This window comes from Ambystoma mexicanum, chromosome 2p (assembly GCF_040938575.1).
Source record: "Ambystoma mexicanum isolate Mex_15411 chromosome 2p, UKY_AmexF1_1, whole genome shotgun sequence".
Taxonomy (NCBI): Eukaryota; Metazoa; Chordata; class Amphibia; order Caudata; family Ambystomatidae; genus Ambystoma; species Ambystoma mexicanum.
In genome coordinates, this window is record NC_090923.1 from 508,792,112 (window position 1) to 508,804,793 (window position 12,682).

Consider the following 12,682-nt stretch of genomic DNA (forward strand, 5'->3'; position numbering starts at 1 on the left):
AATCCCGCCCAGGAGGTTCAAGGAGAAGACGCCAAGGAAGGCGCAAGCAGCCTGTTCCCCAAGTCCAAAGGTTGGAGAGGGGAATCCCTGACCCGGTGGTGGGGACATGTCTGAGGCAGAGCTGGATGCTGAAGGAAGGGGGTGTGAAGCGGGGGGATCAAACGGTCGCAGAACAATGTCGTGACTGCCAGCAACAACCTGCAGATGGACTGCACTGAGCAGAAGGAAACGGCACAAACCAAGAACTGCAGCCCTGTCAAGAACCGGCAAAGAGCTCCCGGAAAACAGCTAACGGGAGAGAGAGAAAGTCTGGGTGGGCACCGGGTGTGTCAGAAGTAGATAACCATAAGAGAGAGTGGCTCAGGAGTCATCATCTTCAGCACAATGGTAGGTCGCAAACCACTGCAGAAGCGAACCATAAGAGAGAGTCCCTCAGGAGTCATCTTCCTTGGCACATTGGTTGGTCATAAAGCACTGCTGAAGATAACAGTAAGAGAGAGTACATTGAAAGTCAATTTGCTAATGGCAGTAGAGTGAACCAGGTCTGCCAAAACCAAGCCACAGTGAAGTATGGGTCTGGGACCGGCACTCACAAAAAAAGAACATCACAAACAATCTAACGTGTCACAGTACCTGGCAGGAGAGTGCACCAAGTACTCCTGGAGGAAGAAGAGAAACCTAGGTCTGGGACCCTCATCACAACAGGATCTTTGCTTTGTGAAATAATGCTTGGAAAGGCCAGGGGAAGGGAGACATACCCCCTGGTGTTGGGAAATGTGAAAGAAAGCCTAAGAAAGGCCAGGGAGAAGGGAGACATCCCACCTGGTGTTGTGAACTGTAAGATAAAGCCTGAGAAAGGCCAGGGGAAGGGAGACATTCCCCCTGGTGTTGTGAACTGTGAACAAAGCCTGAGGAAGGCATGGGGAAGGGAATTATTCCCCCTGGTCTTGTGAACTGTGAGAGCAAAGCCCGAGAAGACCAGGAGAAGGTAGTCATTCTCCGGGCAAATGAACCTGTAAGAAGGATCAAATCAATTGCCCAGGGGAATGGAGTAATTCCCCCAGGGATACAAAATATTGACCTTCTGACACAGAGGATCAGAGGATCTGCAACCCTTTTGTTTGTTTATGAAGTACTGAAACCAGTGAAAGGGAGTTGTTCCCTCTGGTGGAGAAATCACAACCAGAACTGTGCCACCCAGTCCAGGAGGAGGGAGTAATTATCCTGGGTCAAGAACTTTGGCACAACTGTTTAGTTTAGTTATAAATGTAAGGGACAGAGACAGGGACATTTTGACACAGGGCGGTGGACTTTTTAAGTTGTACAGACATCTTGACAGACCCATTAGTATTTAAATTGAGGCAGGGAAACCCCTCATAGATATAGGGAAAGATAGGTTTACTTTCAAGTTCATCTCAAAAAAAGTCTATAACAATCAGTATGCCACCTGTGTGTCAGTCTCCTCATTCTGCATCATTACACATAAAAGACTTAATTAAATTGTACAAACCTTTATCTCATTGTCTACAAAAGGGTTCAAAACGGATTTGCGGTCCGGTACTGCTAATAGGGATAGATCATTCAGAAAAAAAGATCATTGTACAGGCATTGACTTCAGGTTTGCAAGAGATGTGTCTAAGGAAGTAGCATTAGCTATTTGTTTGTGTCCACCATGGGACCAGGGGGACAACAGCTGTCCACATCTGAGCTGTTGCTGAATCTCCAAGTAGCAGCTCTGGTTAATGTTTTTGGCAGCGTACACACGTTACATTTTAAATGTAGACCAAATGCATATATATCATACATTCAAGTAAAGGGGATTTATGCTGCGGCCTTGGAAATAAAACCACTATTTTAATACTAATAATGTTTTAATGAAATATTGACAATGTAGCACTACTAGTCGTTTGTACCAAATTATTACATGTGATGTATGGAATCAAATTCTTCTGAGCACTGCAGAAAATGTTGACCTTTTCTTTCCAAGGGGCAGTGCAGTAAAACAGCAGTGAACAGTTAGACAGCAAGCATTCAATTAACAAGAACAAAAAGGCGGCTACAGGGTCCATGGTAAATCCACTATAAATACGATATGATATACAAATCTGGACATAGATTAACATTAGGGCTGATTCATTAAACATTTCTGTAGCCACACGTGTTTTTAAGCTGCATATAGCACCTGGGCAAATTGCACATAATTCATACAACCCAAAAATAGAACATTAACTACTGGGCTAGTTGCATAAAAAATGCACATGGGCAAACTGAGCAGCGATTGTGCAATTTGCACACACGCCGATCTGCAAAATATGCAAAACAGGTGTATCTGGATGAGTGGTGGAAATGGCAGAGTAATGTAAATGAGAGACAAAATTACAAACACAGACAGATCCGCTAGATTTGAGTGCGAAGAGCGAGTCATTTGCCCCAGTTCCAAAGTACCACTATTCCAACCTGTGCACACTTAGGCTAGTGACACTGGTAAGTTGGCAGAAGCAAATGTAACTATATTTTCACTTTCACGGATGGCCTCAAGAATACACCAATTCTCCAAGATGGTTCAAGGGTTTTTATTAGTTACTTCAATAAGATCTCACTAAGGACAATCTCTTTCCCTCTCGTCTTCCCATTGGTTTCCTTCCCACCCTAGCACAGTCTTTGCTCATCCTCAAGTTGGTCACTAGAGATCTGCAACGTCTACTAGCTATATGACATGACTGGTTAGACGTGAGAGCCTAAGGCAACCACATTATCTCCCTTACTCCCTCCATGGTATTCTAGGTTCATACTAAGCTGCAGTCCCACAATGAGAATGTTAACAAGAAGTGGTGCCATCTTCTCACTCAGCTCTCACTCTGTCTTTGTCTCTTACGTTCTCATGTTCCTTGCCCTGATGTGCTTCCTTCCTTTCCCTTCCTACTACTCTCCTCCAGTCTCTCCTCCTGCACTCCTTTTTCTCTCCTTCTCTAGCCCTCTCTCTGACCCTCCAATGTTCCTCCATCTACTACTCTCCTCTCCCCCGATCTCGACTACTCTCTACTCCCCTATCTACTACTCTACACTCCCCTCTCTACTACTCACACATCTTCTACTCTCCACTGCTCTCAAATCTACTACTCATCTTCACTTTACTGCTCACTCCTCCTCTAATACTCTCCACTCTCCTCCACTACTCCCTACTCTCCTCCCACTACGCTCTAGTATAATCTCCTTTAACACTACACCCCCTCCTCCACGTCAACCTCTGTGCACTCTCTTATTTACCTTCCTCAGTCAGCCTCACTCCCCCTTATACTCCCTCACTGACCATATTCATAGCACACACACTCTCACACCCAAGTACCACATTCTCTGAACAACCAATACTCACCTTACATATACACTTTCTGTGAGCTTACTCCATGCTCTGCTACATCATCCTTCATCCACCTGGTCTTTCAGTCTGCCTTCTCCCTTGATCTCACCCAAACAACCCCCACTCCCATGTCCTTCCTGAGACTCTTTATTCTCCTCCACCCTCTGGCTCTTTCGCTCAGTGGTTTCCTGGGCCAATTGCTGCTTTGCTGTTCCTCCTGGGGTGGATTACAGAGATTGGAAAGCATAAAACATTATGCCCCACCACCTTTTTGAATGCAGGTCCGCCTGTGCTTTGTAATCACAGACTGCGACGTGGTAAGTGAATTTCAGAGTTTGTTTTCGGCGTGAGAGGGATTTCCACTCGCTGCTGCCTCTCTTCACCGAACCTGGGCACAAGCTTTTCTGGATGCTGGATTCCTACAAAAGAAGAGAACACTGGCCAGTATTGTAGAAAGTAGACATGGGGTGATTGCAAGTGTTACTTGACAATAGTCAAGCACAGGAAGAAGGGACAGAGAATGAGCCCTACCAAATCCATCTCCCCGCTTCTTGGGCAGGACTGACTCTGGCAAACACTCTGGAATGCTTCCTGCCCCAGGTTGAATGGGGCATTGATTCTCCTTTGACAGGTTGAGCTCCATATTCCTGTCACATCACTAGAAGCACTTAACTTTCCTGAAAGGTCGGCACTATTTTCAGGGAAACATTTAATATTTTTGATTGTCCCCCTTGAAATGCAGAATTTACATCCCAGCAAATTGCGACTGCTAATTTGCTCTTTTTTTGGTGAATCCTGCCCATCTGTGCTTGCAAAGAACCACAGGTGCAAGAAGGGCATGACGCATAAGGGATTCCTTGATCAGCGTGCACACACCCTGTGCGTACTGTTCCACACACAAAAATACTGCAACCAGACTTTGCATACGCAAACTAAATTCTTTGTGAAGTGACTCCAATAGATCGGTGTGAACCTGAAAATTGCTTTATTGAAGAAGAACAAGTTACTTTCTTACCTGGTAACGTTCTTTCGATGGGATGGTCCGACGACGTATTCCATATCTATGACAGGTAATCACCACAGCTGTGCTGCTTCGGAAACTTTTCCGGCGTCTGCGTCCTGCGTCGATGAGCCGACGTCGAGGACCTCCTCCGACGTCCGACGTCATCCGATGTGATAAGTAGGACGCACGACGCCTGTAGCCTCAGTTGTAGTTTTTTCCCCCAGAACGTGTGACATAAGTCAACTGCCAGTCAGACACAAAGCCTTGCGGAACGTAAGCTGCAATCGCAAAAGAAATTCTGCAGCGGGGAAGGCAGGGCGGGAGCGATATGGAATACGTCGTCGGACCATCCCATCGAAAGAACGTTACCAGGTAAGAAAGTAACTTGTTCTTCGAGGGGATTGGGTCCTCCGACGTATTCCATATCTATGACAGACTCCCAAAGCAGTACCAGAGCAAGGAGGAGGGAAAGAATTTATAAACAAAATTTATAATAGCCAATCAAATAGCAGAGCAAAGGACCGCCTTGCCAAAGGCCAGATCCTGCCCACTGATGGAATCGAGGGAACAATGCCGTACAAATGTATGTACTGAAGCCCAGGTGGCTGCATCACAGATGTTGCGAATAGGAACACCCCTCTGCAGGGCAGTAGACGCAGCCATACCCCTGGTAGAATGGGCCCGCAAGCCAGCCGGTGGGTCCTTACCCGCCAAGCGGTAACACTCCGAGATGGCCAAAATAATCCAGCGGGACAAAGTCTGTTTCGTCACAGCTTGCCCCAAACGCTTACCAGCGTAACCAATAAAGAGTTGATCGTCCACTCTGACCCGGGACATGCGTGAAACATAAAAGCTTAAAGCTCTCCTAGGATCAAGCCTATGGAGCCTCTCCTCTTCCTTACCAGGATGCGGAGGAGGATAGAATGCCGGAAGAACAATCTTCTGGGCCAAATGAAATTCCGTCACTACCTTCGGAAGAAAAGAAGGACGAACACGAAGGACAACCGTGTCCTTGTGGAAAACAGTGAAGGGTGGCTTAACTGAAAGTGCCCGTAACTCACTCACTCTGCGAGCGGAAGGAACCGCAACTAAAAACACAGTTTTCAGAGTTAACAGCCTCAAAGGGCAAGAATGTAAAGGCTCAAACGGAGCACCCACAAGAAACCTAAGAACAAGGTTTAAATCCCAACCAGGCACCAGGAAAGGTGACGGAGGGAACACATTAGTGAGCCCTTTCAGAAACTGTGAAATTAAAGGGATCTTAAAGTAAGAACACTCATCAGACGAGCGCTTAAAGATGGACAGCGCCGCCAGGTAACCTTTAATGGTACCCACTTGCAAGCCCCTGTGGGCCAAAGAAAGCAAAAAGGACAGAACCATGGGGATGTCACATGCAAAAGGATCCACATTCCGAACTCTGCACCAGTCGCAGAACTTACGCCAACGGCAACGGTACAGAGACTTAGTTGCTGGCCTTCGGGCCGAAAGCAACACCTCCATCACGTCCTCAGGGAGGTCCCAATCCCTATACCTCAACCTTTCAGAAGCCAAGCGTGAAGGTTGAGGGATCTGACCTCTGGATGGAGAACCAGACCCCCCTCCGTGAGAGCAGATCGTCTCGGTAGGGAAGACGACGTGGAGGGCAGATGGACAAGTCGAGAAGGTCCGGGTACCACGTCCTCCGAGCCCACGCCGGAGCAATGAGGATCATCCGGGAACCGAACTTCCGTAACCTCCGCAGCACTTGCGGGATGACGGGGACTGGAGGAAACGCGTACAGCAGCGGGAACGACCAATCCACCACGAACGCGTCTCCTAAGGCTCCTTTTGGAGGAAATTCCCGCGAGCAGAGCCTCTCGCACTTCCGGTTGACACTGGAGGCGAAGAGATCCACTTGAGGGGTCCCCCAAAGGGCGAAGATCTCCAGGAGAATCTCCTGAGCCAACTCCCACTCGTGAGAGATCGCGCTCTGCCTGCTCAGAGCGTCCGCCGTCACGTTTTCGACTCCGGCCAGATGAACTGCCGAGACCGAAACTTCCTGCTGGATGGCCCAGAACTCGAGCTGCATCGCCTCCCTGCACAGAGGAAGTGACCCTGCCCCCCCTTTTTTGTTGAGGAAGTGCATGGCCACCGTGTTGTCCGTCAGGATCAGGACATTCCTCCCTCGCACAGTCGGCAGAAAAGCCTTCAGGGCTAGCCTGACGGCCCTCAGCTCCAACAGATTGATATGGAGTCTGGACTCCGACGGAGACCAACGACCGCTGACTGTCAGCCCGCTGGCATGAGCTCCCCATCCCGTGAGGGATGCATCCGTCACGATCGTCACCTCCGGCCAGGGAAGCCAAAACGGAGCCCCCTTCATCAAGTTGCCTTCGACGGCCCACCACAGAAGGTCCTGGGCGACCGAGGGCGGCACCTGAATAGGGTCCGACATCCTGCCGGAGGACTGCGACCATTGCATCTTGAGTGCCCACTGCAAAGATCTCATGCGCAGGCGAGCCTCTGGCACCAGAAGAATGCAGGATGCCATGAGGCCGAGCAACCTCAAGAACTCGAACGCTGGGAGCGTCTGGGCATGCTGAAACTTGTGCACCATCTGCTGAATGTGAAGAGCCCTCACCTGGGGAGGAAAACACTGCCCCAGGGAAGTGTCGAGCACTGCTCCGATGTACTGGAGCCTCTGCGTTGGCGTCAAATGGGACTTCTTTAAATTGAGGGAGAAGCCCAGCCTGTGAAGGGAGTGGCAGGTGACGGCCAGATGATCCAGGACTTGCTCGGGAGAGCTCCCCCTGATCAACCAATCGTCCAGGTAGGGGTAGACGTGAATCCCCCCTTGCCTGAGATGCGCTGCCACCACCACCATGAGCTTGGTGAAGACCCTCGGGGCGGAGGTCAATCCGAACGGCAGGACCCGAAACTGAAAGTGCGAGTCGCCAACCGCGAACCTCAGGTACTTCTTGTGCTTGGGATGGATCGGCACATGGAAGTAAGCATCCTTGAGGTCGAGTGACACCAACCAGTCCTGAAGCTGAAGGGCCTGGAGGACTTGAGAGAGAGTAACCATCTTGAACTCGTCCTTCCTGAGGAGTTTGTTCAAACCGTGCAAGTCCATGATGGGTCTCAATCCCCCGCCTTTCTTGGAAATCAAAAAATAAGGGGAATACCATCCCTTGTTCCTCTCCGCTACAGGCACCAGTTCTATAGCGCCTTTCACCAGCAGGGCTTGAATTTCCTGCGCAAGGAGCGGATCCGGACACTTCAAAGAGAGGTTCCCCGGTGGATTGTCGCGAGGCCTGTGCCGAAAGGGAAGACAGTAGCCGTGGGCTATGAACTCCAGAACCCACACATCTGAAGTAATGGCATGCCACTCCACAAGATGCTGCGCCAGCCTTCCCCCAACCGGCGAACCATGGGACATGGCCTCATGACTGAGTAGGAGCGGCTGCGGCGTTACCTGAGGGCAAAGAGGCAACTGCCCGAGCGGCCTTGGCACCACGGGTACCCTGTCGTCCACCTCTGGTACCCCTGCGCTGGCCTCTTTGACTGCCAGCCCCTCTCGCTTTACTGAAGGATGAGTAATAGTGAAAGGAACCACCCCTCCATTGCTGTCCCCTAGGATGAAAAGGCGGAGGTTGGCGAACTGCAGCGCCCAATGACTTCGCTGCAGCTTTTGAGGTCTGCAACCTCTCAAGGCTCTCGTCAGCCTTGCTGCCAAAAAGGTGTTCACCGTCAAAGGGCATGTTGAGGAGCCGGGATTGCACATCAGGAGCAAACCCCGACTTCCGCAACCACGCAAACCTGCGTATCACGGTGCTCGCCGCCATGGACCTACTGACGCAATCAGCCAAGTCCAGACCCGACTGAACGGACTCACACATGGCATCCTTACCATCCTGGACCATAGCAAGGAAACCATCCCGTTCAACCCCTTCGGGAATATGTTCAGCCGCCAACGCAACACAGTTCCACAGTGTGCGCGCGAAACGTGACAAGGCACAAATGGAGTTGGCCGCCTGAAGCGCCATACCACCAGAAGAAAACACTTTCTTCGCCCAGCCATCAAAACGCTTGTCGTCCCCATCAGGAGGGATGGTAGGGTACGACGCCTGCTTTGCCGGGGCCGTGGCCGCCTGCACCACCAAACTTTCAGGAGTGGGGTGCCTGGTCAAGTAGCAGGGGTCGCTACTGGCTGGACGGTATTTACGCGACAAGGACTTGCCCACCGCCGGGAGACTCTCCGGAGCAGTCCAAGCCGCCGCCACCCTTCTCTGTAAAGCCATATGGAACGGCAGTACCGGGTCAGTTGGGGGACCAACATCAAGGATGTCCGTCAGGTCATCCTGCACAAACTCCCCTGGGGGAGCAGACCATCCCAGATACTCAGAAACCCTAGCCATAAGGCGCCGGTAAGAGGAATCGGCATGGGAGCCAGGCTCAGGCCGACAAAATTCCACCTCCGGAGAGGTGTCCAGTCCACTGGCATCATGCAGAGACTGCCTCAAATCGTCAAACTGACTATGGCCCGAGACAATGTCATCTGGCACCTGACGAGGAACCAGGCCATCAGAATCCTCATCCGCCTCTGAAATATACTCCAGGTGGCGAAAAGAAGGCACCCGAGAGTGCTTGCTCTTAGCCAGAGCCTTCCTAGGGGGTACACCCGAGACACGGGGCACCTCCGACACAAAAGGCGTCGAGCGAATCGGCGCCGCCGTCGAGAAAACCGGCAACGGCGCCGAGAGGATCGGCGTCGACGTCGAGGAAATCGGCGTCGACGTCAGATGCAGCGCCTCCAGTATCGGAGGCGTCGACACAGCCCTCGAAGCCGGAGCCCCGAGCGTGTCCCTCGACGACCTGAACGTCGACGGCCTCGACGACTTCCTCGGAGCCGGAGCCTCGAGAAAGCCTGTCTACGCCCTCGACGCCACAGGCGTCGATGTCTTCCTCGAAGACATCACAGGTGCACACGGTCTCGATCGCGTCGAGGACCGGGACCTGGAACGGGTACGGCGAGAACGAGCCTCCTTGTCCGAACGGGACCTCTCCCGTGACTCGGGCCGACCACTCTCGCGAGCGGTGGCTCTCGACCTCACACGGCCGACCCCACTCGGGGGCGCGGACGGTTGAGTACCCTGCGACTCAAGAATCGCCAACATCTTCTTCCCAAAGGAAGCCCATTCCTCCGGCGTCGCACGGCTAGAGGGGTAACCGACGGGCCGGGCAGAGTCCTCCGAAGAGGACCTGGAAGGCGACCGGTGTCGGCGCTTCCGAGAATGCCTCGAAGAGGCGGAGGAGTGGCGAGACCGACTCCTAGAAGAAGACCGACGAGACTTCCGACGATGACGCGGAGAGTCACCCCTCGAATCATCCGTCGAAACCCCCGCCGACTTCGACTTCCGGGGCTCGGACACCCGACCTACCGACAATTTCTTCTTACGCTCGCGCAAGGCCTTGGACGTGAGCGACAGGCAGTCGATACAGTCATCCGTGTCGTGGGCCTCCCCGAGGCACCAGAGGCAGGCGTCGTGCGAGTCAGTCACCGACATCTTGGACCCGCACTCCCCGGACTTCTTAAAGCCCGGACGCGGGGTTGACGAAGCAGTGGAAGACATCATCGAAGAAATACACAAACGAACAGGTTCGAAGAACCAGAAAGAACGGAACTCCAAAGAGTCGAGGCTTAGAACCGAGAAACACGAAGCAACACGTTCGCGGAAAAAACGGAACTGAGGCTACAGGCGTCGTGCGTCCTACTTATCACATCGGATGACGTCGGACGTCGGAGGAGGTCCTCGACGTCGGCGCATCGACGTCATCGACGCAGGACGCAGACGCCGGAAAGGTTTCCGAAGCAGCACAGCTGTGGTGATTACCTGTCATAGATATGGAATACGTCGGAGGACCCAATCCCCTCGAAATACATTTTAGAAAAACTCAATAAGAAGAATCTATTATGTTAATGTCTTTTAATTAACATTATATGAGTCATTACAAAAAACCCAGATGAATTTGCAGAATGGAGAAAAAAAATATGTTTACATTTTATTGCTTTTTCAGAAAAGTCCTTATTTTAATAAGGTACCTGGTGTATCTGGATGAGTGGTGGAAATGGCAGAGTAATGTAAATGAGGGACAAAATTACTGTTAATGAGAGACAAAAGGGTAAAAGTACCCTTTTATAACAATTTTCTAATTTTCAAAAGAGTTTTTCTGATTAACTAGTAAATTCCACTCTCTTTTTAATTATTCAGGCCCAAATAAATATGCAATGATAAAAAAAGTTTAGTTGGTATTATAACTAGTGTTATTTTAACCATTTTACATTAATATTAACAGTAATAAAATATTACTAATTATAGTTTATGTTTATGTTTATTGAATTTATATAGCGCTTTACGCCAAAGCGCTTTACAGATAAACAAGATACAACATTTTGAGAAGCTTATTACAAACGTGAAACAAACCAGAAGTACAGTATATGGAACAATTTACTCAAGGGGAGGAGGAGGGAGAGGGGGAGAGGGGGAAGGTAGAGGGTTTGAGAATCAGGATCTATGCCAGCAGGGTGGGAGACGGGGGGTGCAGGGAGTCCCAGGTGGCCTCTTGCCCTCTAGGTGGCAGTGTCCAGTGAGGTCAGTGGGAGGAGGGGGAGGTGAGTGGAGGGGGGGTAGGGGTTTGCGGAGGGGAGAGGGGGGTAAGGAGAGGGTCAGGGAGGGGAGTGGAGAAGAAGGGATTTCAGGGAGGAGCGGAAGGATGAGTAGGTGGAGGAGGAGCGGATGGAGAGAGGTAGAGAATTCCAGTGGAGGGGGGCCAGGAGTTGGAAGGAGCGGAAGCGCGAGGCGGCGCAAGGGGCAGGGGGTACTGTGAGAAGGTAGAGATCAGCGGACCGAAGAGAACGGGAGGGATGGTAAAATGAGAGGGGGGGAAGAGAGATAGGGGGGGGCGAGGTCATGGAGAGATTTGTAGACAAGACAGAGGAATTGAAATTTTCTGTTGCGAGAGGAAGGGAAGCCAGCCAAGTTGAGAGAGAGAGACAGAGATAGAGTCACGAGGACCGAGAAGACATAGTGTATGGATGGAGGAGTGGTAAATGGATTTTAGGGGAGTCAGGTGAGAGGCGGGGAGACCAAAAAGAAGAGAGGAGCAGTAGAAGAGGCGGGAGAAGATAAGGGAGGAAATTAGGAGTTTAGAAGCGTGGAAGGTGAGGGAAGAGAGGATCTTGCGGATGTTGAACAGGTGGTGCCGACAGGCGCGAGAGGTTAGGGAGATATGGTTAGAAAAGGAAAGAGAGGAGTCCAGGTGGAGGCCAAGATTGCGGGCGTCGGACGAGATGGGGAGATTGGAAGGGGGAAAGTAGATGAAAGGGGAGGGGATGAGGAGGAAGTGTTAGGAGGGAAGAAAAGTACTTCCGTCTTGTCAGTGTTGAGGGAAAGAAAGTGGGAAGACATCCAGTTTTTTTATGGCCGTGAGGCAGGAAGAAAGAGTGTGGTGGAGGTCAGCAGTGAAGGAAGAGAAGGAGAGGAAGAGTTGGGTGTCATCGGCGTAGAAGTGGTGAGAGATCCCGAAGGAAGAGATGACAGGAGCGAGAAGGGAGGTATAGAGAGAGAAGAGAAAAGGTCCAAGTACGGAACCCTGAGGGACTCCGTAGCTCAGGGGGAGGCTGTCTGAGGTACGGCCACCCCAGGAGACCATGAAAGATGGGTTGGAGAGGTAAGAGGAGAGCCAGGAGAGGACAGTGCCTTTGAAGCCAAAGGAGGACAGAGTGCTGAGAAGTAATGGGTGGTCGACAGTGTCGAAAGCAGCAGAGAGGTCAAGGAGGATTAGAAGTGAGGATTGTTTGGCGTAGCGAGAAGAGAGGAGGGAATTAAGTACGTGAGTGAGGGCAGTCTCAGTGGAGTGTTTAGGGCGGAATCCAGACTGACAGGGGGGAGGAGGGAGTGGGAGGAGGCGAAAGATGAGAGTTGAGAGTATGCTAAGCGCTCGAGGAGCTTAGAGATGAAGGGGAGAAGGGAAATTGGTCGGAAGTTGGAGTTGAGAAGAGGGTTAGCAGAAGGCTTTTTCAGGATAGGGATGATGGTGGCGTGTTTGAAAGCTGAAGGAAAGGAGGCAGAGGAGAGACAGATGTTAAAGAAGGCAGTAAGGTAGGGGATAAGGAGGGGGTAGACTTTGGGGATGAGGGAGGTGGAGATAGGATCAGAGGGGGCAGGTGTGGGGTGAGTTTTGGACAGGAGATGGGAGACACAGGCTGGGGTGATAGGAGAGAAAGTGGACATAGTAGCATAGGTGGAAAGGGAGGGGAGGAGGGGGAAAAGAAGGAGAGG

The 12,682-nt window shown here is 51.2% G+C and overlaps 1 protein-coding gene across 2 annotated transcripts in view; it reads right to left on the reverse strand.

The window, feature by feature from the left end:
* The window catches only part of ATG7 (autophagy related 7), a 2,414,869-nt gene that overhangs the window by 112,368 nt on the left and 2,289,819 nt on the right, over positions 1 to 12,682 (reverse strand). The window lies entirely within an intron of this gene.